Source organism: Gymnoscopelus braueri, assembly GCF_963280865.1.
Source record: "Gymnoscopelus braueri genome assembly, chromosome: 13".
NCBI classification, from domain to species: Eukaryota; Metazoa; Chordata; class Actinopteri; order Myctophiformes; family Myctophidae; genus Gymnoscopelus; species Gymnoscopelus braueri.
The window spans coordinates 38,453,491-38,464,403 of NC_137615.1; positions in this window are offsets into that span (position 1 = coordinate 38,453,491).

The following is a 10,913-nucleotide window of genomic DNA, read 5'->3' on the forward strand; positions in this document are numbered from 1 at the left end:
TTTTTTTTACTTCACTTGAGTATTTCCTATTTTCAGTACTTTTACTTCTACTCCACTACATCTCAGAGGCAAATATTGTACTTTTACTCCACTACAATTCTTTTGTAACTACAAAGTTACCAAGTAATTGGTAACTTCAGTTACCAATTACTTTATAGATTTTGATTATTATTACAAAACATACATTAACCACTTCAACCCTACATTCATTTTGGCCATTTGAAAATAGCCGATCTACAAGCTCACAATGCGTCGCGATGTGAGCTTGTAGATCTGCTATTTTCAAAATAATCTTATACCTTTGAAAACTTCAAATGGGACATTCTGCACAATGAGTACTTTTACTTTTGGTACTTTAAGTACATTTTGATAATACATTTTGAATTCCGGACTTTTACTTGTAACAGAGTATTTCTACATTGCAGTATTGATTACTTAAGTAAAATAATTGAGTACTTTTCCCACCACTGCATAGTGTAGCTTAACAGAAAACTAACTTCACAAGAATTAACCACTTTCTACCTGGTGTCCCTATTGTGGGTCCTATTGTGCCCCTGCTGATTTCACCATTATCTGCCTCTTTCCTGTCAATACGTTTTTTTAGACACCAGTGTCTTTTTAGATTCTGAATCTCCCTATCTCCATCTTCAAACGAGGAGTTTGTACAAATATTGTACAGATATACTGGTCATTTCTAGATACCAATAAATCCTTTTGTGAAATAAACAATACAACTATATTCACACTATACTATGCATTAACAACCTTACATTCTAAATTGCATTAGGCCTTTCTGCCCTAAACGAAATTGACCAAAGGCCAGGTGGCCTTCCCCCTAAAACGATGGAATTCCTGGTTACAATGGATATGAGCATCTACAGGATCTGTGTGGTTCGCGTATGTTGACCTAACAAGGTCCCATTCATTTGACCTTTAATGTCGGCCCATCCATCCGATAGGGAATGCTGCTCACAAAGGTCACGACCTCTATGGGTTTCAACAGTCAGAGCAGGCCGTGACATCCGGGGGGGGGGGGGGGGGGGGCTTAAGGCAGTATGGCAATAAGGACAGATGAGGTCGAGCATGAAGCATATCCCCTCTCCATACTCTATACCTGGGCCACCTTAATTACCTCAGTGACCAGCTCAGCACATTTCACCACCACAGGGCACAGTGATATAGCCTACTATATAATACCATCTGAATAAAGTCAGCAAATACTGGCAACAGTATACACATGCAGAACTGGTGGGATGGGCCAGCACATTAGACCAACTTTATTATCCCTCATATTAGCTTCCAGAGTGCTTGTTTGCATTGTTGTGTGCAAAATAAATGTACATGGTGCATTTATACAGCGCCTTTCATCAAAGCACTTTACAATGTGCAATACATTCACCCATCCATGGTGGAGGCAACCATGCAAGGCACCAACCTGCTCAGTCAGGGGTTAAGCGTCTTGCTCAAGGACACTTGAGCAAGAACATGCAGCCAGGAAGTGCCAGGCAGAGCCAGGTAACAGACTGCCAACGTCGGATTGCAAGACGGCTGCCTGCTGTATGTGTCCACAGTCCTCTTTCCTGTCACAAAACCACCCTCTTCTACAATCTACATCACCCAGCATCCAAACTGTAGATAATAAAGTCTTCATTGTGTGCTTCACCTCTCCAGGAGCCACTGTGGTAACTTACAGTGGGGACGTGCATCCGACGACAAACTGCTCTTAAAATAAGAACCTCTTCCTGTTCATTCACACCTGCATCCTGTCATAGTTATTACTTCCTGTGAGGTCACAGGAACCCCATCCTGACATTTGTCAATAGAAACTGTTAAAGCATGTGGTCTGTATGTTGGTTTATCCTAAGAATAGATAGCCACCTAATAGTCACTGTGAGGGTCCATCCGAATAGTCTTTTTTTCTTTGTGTAGGAAGGCTCTTAAAGGGACTACACCATGAATTTTAACTTTTTCTTATTTTGTGTGTGTTTTTGGTCTCCCCTACCTCTCTTCTATCCTCAAAAATACCCCAGTTTGAACACTCAGGCAGGCTTTCACAGCAAATCTGGGGTTTTCTGTAAATTGGTCTCAAAACAGGCCTGACTGATTTGGTCACGTCAGGAACAATTCCTCCCGTTTTTCAGTTCCAACCAATTTTTGGGCGGTGAAACCGCCCCTATATGTGAGGTTTGGACATCGACATTCGCTGCACTGTGATTGGCCACCATTGTACCCCCCCACCTATTGTACCCCCCCAACCCTGCGCTGTGATTGGCCACCATTGTACCCCCCTAACCCTGCACCGTGATTGGCCACCATTGTACACCATGGTGGCCAATTCAGGACTATTCAGGACTGTGATTGGCTAGTGAACACACGACACATGTGCATAGCCCTATAAATAGGACTATGCACTTTTAAAAAAACACATTTATGTTTTGTTTTTGTTTTTGTAAACACATTTATGTTTTTTTTAAAGTTAGGGGTGTACAATGGTTGGTCCACAATATTACTTTTCTTTAAGTGAACTTCCATCACTGTGATGACCACTGTGACCACACCGCCCACTTCACACTGGGTGTGATTTTTTTCTTATTTATTTGTTTTACTTTTTCCACACAGAACCAGGAGATAACATGCATACAAACTGGTTCAATAGCGCCCGTGCCAAACAGGACAATGTGGTATTGCAGGTGAAAGTGCTTTATAAGCCAGAGAGAAGTTAGTTGGAATGAGTATATCTGAGGCTTGATTTAGGCTCAAACCTTTTGAAAAACGATTGAGGGACATAAACAATATGATATTAAATATATATATATATTTTTGGGCGGTGTAGCCGCCCCTATAAGTGGGGTTGGGACACCTCATTAGTATTAGTTTCCTGCACTGTGATTGGCCCACTTGGCCCACTTTCCTGTACTGTGATTGGCTGACTCTATTGGCTGACTCTATTCAGCACTGTGATTGGCTAGCGAGACACATGATGACATTAATAACCTATAAATAGGATTATGCACTTCCAAGAAATCTTTTTTTTTTGGAAGTGAGCTTCCATCACTATGATGACCACTGTGATGACCACACCGACCACTTCACACTGGGTGTGATTTTTTAATTCATGGTGTAGTCCCTTTAACACAGTTAAATGACCTGGGGCCTGTTCCTCAAAAGGTGAATTAACAAAGCCTGGCCTTAAGCCAAATCAAGGCTTGACAAAGTCGGGTCCGAAAAGCCTCGTTTGTTCCGTTCCTCAGACGCCAAGCCAGGCTGAAAAGGAGCAACTTTGTCGAGCTAGACCTTGTCAAGCCAGGTTGTGTCCAGCCAGGATAATGAAGCCAGGCTAAATGGGCGGCGATTCGCCGACGACGTATTTCTATAAAAGACCATGAACTCGAGCGCAGATTCCTTGAACTTGACCAATCATGGCAGCGGGGAACAAAACTCGCGCAGCGTTTTTCTCTGTGGCCGAACAACAGCAGCTCATGCAAGCATATGAGGAAGTGAAACATGTTATCAACAGAAAAGGAAACACGGCCGTTATTAATAAATCCAGGGAGAAAGCGTGGCAAAGTATTGCAAGCACACACAGAGTGTGTGTGTGTGTGTGTGTGTGTGTGTGTGTGTGTGTGTGTGCGCGAGCGCGCGCGCGCGTGTGTGTCGGTGTGTGTGTGTGTGTGTGTGTGTGTGTGTGTGTGTGTGTGTGTGTGTGTTTGCGACGGACGGGCAACAGGACGGACGGGACGGGACGGGACGGGACGGGACGGGGACGGGACGGGGACGGGACGGGGGGACGGCGGTGTACTGCGACGGGGTCCTCAACGGGACGCACGGGACGGACGGGACGGGGGGGGGGGAGGGGTTGACCGACGGGATGAGCGGGGGACGGGACGAGACACGCAATAACCCCACATTTGCAAGACCACTTTGGTAGAGGTTTGGGTTGTGTAGTTACCTTGCCATCATGATGTAACTCCAAAGGTGGACAAGAAATAAAAAACAAAACAATTTCTCCATTGACTAGAAATTGATAATTTAAAATATGCTCCTTATTGACTTACACAGAGGCTCCTTTAAACCCGTAACTAATAATGTATATATATATTTAAATATATATATATATTATATATATATTATATATTTATATGTATATATATATATATATATATATATATATATATATATATATATATATATATTTATATATATATATATATATATATATATATATATATATATGTGTGTATATGTATGTGTTAGACATTTTTTATAATATTAAAAAAAAAATGGTAATATATTATCAAACATCTAACAACAATATGAACTTGTTCTGTCTGTTTTAAAAAAGCGTTATGTATTGCACTTTTGCCCAAGACAAATTTCCCCTTGTGGGACAATAAAGTATATCTCATCATCATCATCTCATCAACTATAGTGTTAACAGAGTGACAATGACATATCACATGAGTCATTGTGAAACAATTATGATTCATGGTCACACACTATTTCAGTAATATAATTACATTGATTATATCTTATTGTATTGATTTCATTTTATTTGAATGCAGGGTCATTAAAATGAGTCCATATACAAACACATGTTTTGAATTAACTGTGGAAAAACTTGAAGAACAAGGCACTGGCTTAAGTAAGCTTGGCTGTTAGCCTGCTCCTGACCAGGCTAACTTCACAGCTAAATTGCCATGGTAACTAAGCTAGGCTTGCTTCAATTCTCTTTTGAGGAATCGGATAAGGCTAAACTTAGCCAGGGTGAACTGGCTAAACTAATCTTCAAGATAATTCACCTTTTGAGGAACCGAGTCAGCTCTAATCCTGGCTAAATTAAGCCAGGATAGGTGGTAAAGCCAGGCTTTAGCTCTAATTCACCTTTTGAGGAACAGGCCCCTGGAAGTATCTAGGAGGCAATCGCCATGATAAGTGCAGGTCAAAGGATTCCTTGCTCCATTAATATTAAGAAGACAGTGCACATTTTGAGTACTTCCTAATCAAACGATCACACAAATCGGCTACCTCAAAGAACAATCAAGTCAACATTTCAAGGTATTCCCTGAGTTGTGTGGTGTGGATGCACGCACCCCAACGTCATGCAGACTTGGGACTTGTACTGTACTTTATGCCTATGCAAACAAGGTGCTGTTTACATCAGTTTTTGTCCAGATTAATATATGTAGTGAATGAAGACTTTGAAGGAATTTCATGAACATGTTTTTGAGGTCACAGTGACCTTGACTTTTGACCTTTGACCACCTATTTCTAATCAGTTCATCCTTGAGTCCAAGTGGACTTTTTTTCCCCAAATGTCATGAAATTCCCTCAAGGCATTCCTGAGTTATTGCGTTCAGGAGGTTGGGACAGATGAACAGAAAATGTGGAAACATAATGCCTCCGGCCACAGCTGTCGCCGGCCGAGGCAAAAAAACTAAAACAGCTTTGTCAGTCCCTGCATGTGCAAATGGTTAATGCCCGTGTGCAGTTTCACATTGATTGACCAACCCACTAAGGAGAAAAATGCATGACAACAGCATCTAAGTGTATAAATGTCCCTGTCCGCTGATTGGCTGTTATGTCACCTTACAGTTATTCTGCAGGTTCTGCTGACACAATTGATGAGACCATTTTGTGATTAAAGCTTCTGCGCTTTATTGACCAGGGTCACGCACGCACGCACACACGCACGCATGCACGCACGCACGCACGCACGCACACACGCAGGATTATATCAGTGTGCCAAGTCTATATATCGTATATAGACTCTCCATATTTCGACATCTTATGTTTTTTTTATTATTAATGCCCTACTTGGTCATACAAGATTGTACACATATATATATCGGCCGTATATTGTATCTGACGATATTTGCTTCATTGACTGCCATCGGCATATCGGCAAATTAGATTTCGTTCACTGATAGCAGTGGCCAATATTTATCTGTTCTTTTGACGCATCAATTTAGTGCTGGCTATGTTGGTAGCCAGTATGTTGGATATCTGCAACCTACCAAGCTGAAGATTTAGATCAGATCAGGTAATTCTTTTTAATAAAGAAGATGTATTTGTTTCTTGGGAATGAACAAAAACAAAACAAAACAACAAAAGATTGGTATTGACTATCGGCCAAATTGTTATTTTAAACATCGGTATCGGCCCTGAATTTCCGTATCGGTGCATCCCTAATTTGGACAATGGACTGAAGTATTTAGTTTTACATAATGAAAGACAACGCATTTTACAACAATCATCTTTTATTTAACATTACATGATGTATTTTTGGACATCGGAAGCTCTCTATGAGCTTTTAATATTCCTTGTATTTTTTTTTGGTGGGCTGGCCATAATTATATAACCTAAATGATATGACGCAAAATGAATGCATGGATGAAGTAAGATCTTGCACTTATTCTTCCTTTAGGTTCTGTGTGAATATGGGACACACATTTGTGTGTGTGTGTGTGTGTGTGTGTGTGTGTGTGTGTGTGTGTGTGTGTGTGTGTGTGTGTGTGTGTGTGTGTGTGTGTGTGTGTGTGTGTGTGTGCGCGCGCGCATGTGCGTGTGTGTGTGTGTGTGTGCGTGCACGTGCGTGCATGCATGTGTGTGTGAGAGAGAGAGACACACATACAGATGGAGAGAGAGAGAAAGAGAGAGAGAGAGAGAGAGAGAGAGAGAGAGAGAGAGAGAGAGAGAGAGAGAGAGAGAGAGAGAGAGAGAGAGAGAGCTCTCTTAAGACTGTAGCTGCTGTGTTGGATTTTAGCTCACAATGAATTTCACCTGCCTTTTACTTTGGAATTGGAATTTGCTGACAAATAAAGTTGAACCTTGAGAGAGAGAGAGAGAGAGAGAGAGAGAGAGAGAGAGAGAGAGAGAGAGAGAGAGAGAGAGCATGTGTGTGTGTGTGTGTGTGTGTGTGTGTGTGTGTGTGTGTGTGTGTGTGTGTGTGTGTGTGTGTGTGTGTGTGTGTGTGTGTGTGTGTGTGTGTGTGTGTGTGTGTGTGTGTGTGTGCGTGCGTGCGTGCGCGCGCGCGCGTGTGTGTGTGTGTGTGTTAGGTATAGGATGATAGACATACAAGAACATTTAAAGTATACTTGGCTGTAAATATCTGCCTATAGGAGAAAAAAGCGCTTTGTAGTGATCTAGGGAACATTGTAGTTTCCCCACAACAGACCCATATCAGTAACATCTGTCGTCACATAAGTACATAGCCTATAGCCTACACCATGGCACAGATGTCTTTTCCTAAATTCTTGTGAATTCAATGTAAAGTGATGCATAGGAAAATATGTAAATTATACCGTAAGACTATTCAGTTTTTCAATTATTGTCACAATATTGATATTGAGGTATTTTGCCCACTTTGATTTTGTCTTTTTTTATTTGTATTAATTAATAGCAAAGAGACTCAGAGAAGGAGAATATAGATTTTGTCTATAGAAAAAGGAACATCACATATATTATCCATTAAAACAAGCACACTCCCCATTAAAACCAAAACTCACCGAGCCAAACATAGCCCTGCTTCCTGTTTGTAATTCTATAGTCAATGAGTGGTGTATCCACAGTCTGAACCTTAGCTGTCTCCCTTTAAAAATGCCACGCCAGTTGTCTACCGTGAACTATTCCTCTCAGGTCGTCTGGGACAGGTCTGCTTTCTGTCAGAAATAAACGTGTAGAACGTTTTTATGTTCCACTGTGATCTGGAACAAACTCTCAGAACACTGCAGGTCTGTGTCTCCTACTCTCTCAGTTCTTTTAAATCAAAGCACTGTTTTTTAGGTTTTTAGATAATTTCTTGTAACACTGGAACTTTATTCTTTTTTTATCTGTTTTATTTTAGCTTATTCTTATTTTCTCTCACTCTCACGCTTTAATAACTATTATTTAATTGCATGCAAACTTCATTTTATAATGTGTTTTGTTTGCACTTTCCCTTAATGCTTTTAATGTTTTGTGTAAAGCATTTTGAATTGCACAAACTTTGTACCTGGACATTTCAGATAGGTTACCTAAGTAAGACTGGAGCACTCATTAAGTCGGCATGTTTATTGCAAAGGGTGACTGACTCACATTTCAACATCTTCCTCAGAGTCAAGCCACTTTGAATTGCTTAGTTGTTGAAATGTGCCATTAAATCAACCTTGCCGTGCCTAGGTGTATGAGTGTGCATACTGGATCACACATATAAACTACACAAATACATAAGGACATAATAATGTGTCAAGAGGTGCCCAGTTAAATTATATATAGCTAAGTTAATTGGGCACCTCTTGACCTCTATGTTTACAAGAAGCTTCTGCAGTTGGCTCATCGGTGGTAGATTGACTTGAGAGTTGCCAGGACCACAGTCGAAGCTATACACATGCACCAACATGTGTATTTTGATTTTGTGTTTGCCTTTTATCCATATTTTTGTATTATTTCCTTATTGTGCATTCATTGTGTGCGCTTATGCAGCTGGGCACAAATGTTAGTTCACAAGGCAGACAGTGTGTCTCAGGAGGACTAATCGTCAACACAGCACCATATGGGCTCCTCTTCAGCAGCACTTTGCCACAGGCCTTCACTTACTCAACTCCTATCAGAGAAATTACACAACTGTCATGAACAGGAAGTACTGTAAACCCACTGAAGCCTCCTAGCCTAAAATGTTGAGGTGCTCATGGTGGTTTTGGGTCCCAGTTGTGATGATGGCTAGTACAATCATTAACCACTTGAACCTTATAGCATCCCCATTCTGGATTCGGCGAAAATAGCAGATCTACAAGCTCACAGCGGGTCGCAACGCAGTGCGCTGTGAGCTTGTATATTTTCCATTTTCGCTGAATGTATTTAGAGTAGAGCAAAAACAGGAGGGGGCCTAGAATAGAGCCATTGGAAATCAGTTCAACTTTAGTGTTTAAGTGGTTCAAAGAAAATTATTGATTGCTGGGAACACAGCCAATCTGATGAGGATGATGGTATTAATGATGATGAGGATAATGATGATGATTATACAGGTATATTGATGTTGGTGATAGCAATGATAAAGACCACAGTGTTGACTGTAATCATTGTCTTTCAGTTGAAGGGGGTGAACTTTCAAGTCCTGTCATTCCATCATGCTGCCACTCACCCAGCCTGCAGCTGTCAGATTAGTGTTCAACCTTCAGCTGCCATCCCCCCTATATGACACGCCTCCTTAAGCCTAATTTATACTCCTTAGGGTGGAGAGGGAGTTGCTTGCCAAAAATAAACTGATTGTTAGCTTGTAGATCAGTTCTTTTTGGCAGACAGAGACAGAGAGAGAGACAGAGAGAGAGAGAGAGAGAGAGAGAGAGAGAGAGAGAGAGAGAGAGAGAGAGAGAGAGGGTGTGTGTGTGTGTGTGTGTGTGTGTGTGTGTGTGTGTGTGTGTGTGTGTGTGTGTGTGTGCGCGCGCGTGTGTGTGTGTGTGTGTGTGTGTGTGTGTGTGTGTGTGTGTGTGTGTGTGTGTGTGCATGCATGCGTGCGTGCCACAGGGGCCTCCATTGTATCCTGCATCTCATAAAAAAATGTAATGTTACACGCCATAAATTTGCAGGCCCAAATTACGCCCATTGATAATTCACATCTCGTGGGTGCAATTTATCAGACACAACAATGCGTAGAGTAGACGGACAAAGGACACTCATCCCTTATACCCTGTCTACAACACAGGCCTATTCCACAATCACCGCGTGCGTAATATTCTAGGGCAGGCAATCATAAATCATCAATAGCCTATTGATGATTTATGATTGCCTGCCCTAGGATATTATTACGCACGCGGTGATTGTGGGCAGAAGAACTGTCGTGGGCTGGTGGTGACTGGTGACCATGTTCTCTCCCATCTCCCTGCATGAGTCAATGTCCCAATCCGAAAAACAAGTTCAGGGGGGCTGCTGTTAAGGGGAAACAAACACTGCTACAAATCACCGTTCACCGCTGGGCGGACCTCCACACTATCAGTGGTGTAAAGTAACTAACTATGTACTCAAGTAGCCTACTGTAGCTACTTCAGTAACATTTTAAGGTATTTTTACTTTACTGGATTATTTACAAATTTCAGTAGGCTACTTTTATAGTTTTCCTTCTACTCCACTACATCTCAGAGGCAAATATTTTACTTGCACTCCACAAAAATTATTTGAAAACTTTAGTTACTTTTGCAGATTTTGATTATTATTAAAAACATTACCCACTTCAGCCCTATATACATTTCGGCCATTTGAAAATAGCAGATCTACAAGCTCACAATGCCTCGTGATGCAAGGCATTGTGAGCTTGTAGATCTGCTATTTTCAAAAGAAAACTTGTGAAATGGGACATTCTGCCTAATGCTATACTTTCTACTTTTGGTACTTTTTCCACCACTGCAAAACACGTCTTCCCTGAGTCCCATGTAGATGGAACGGAACAGCTGAGGACGTGTGGCCAGGCCTCAGCTTCTTATATGATCCGTGCCAGCAACTGTAAACGAGCACAGGAGTCACTTTGGAGCATACAAATAGTGTGTAGCGTAGGTGGGCTTATAGATCCGTTCCCGTGGGACGAGGCTTATCCACGTGCCTGTGGCTCAGGCTGTGACAATAGGTTTGGGGGTGACCTGCAGCTCCGGGCCATAACGTCCTTGCACCAGAGGAGTAAAGTAACTAAGTACATTTACTCAAGTGAAATTACTACTGAACTTATAAGTTAAAAAAAATTAGGTATTTTTTACTTTACTAGAGTATTTCCAATTTTCTGTACTTTTCTACTCCACTACATCTTAGAGACAAATATTGTAGGCTATTTTTACCCCACTATTATTTGAAACCTTTAGTTACTTACTTTGTATATTTTGATTATTTTTTTTACAAAACATGCATTAACCACTTCAGTCTATATATACATTTCGGCCATTTGAAAATAG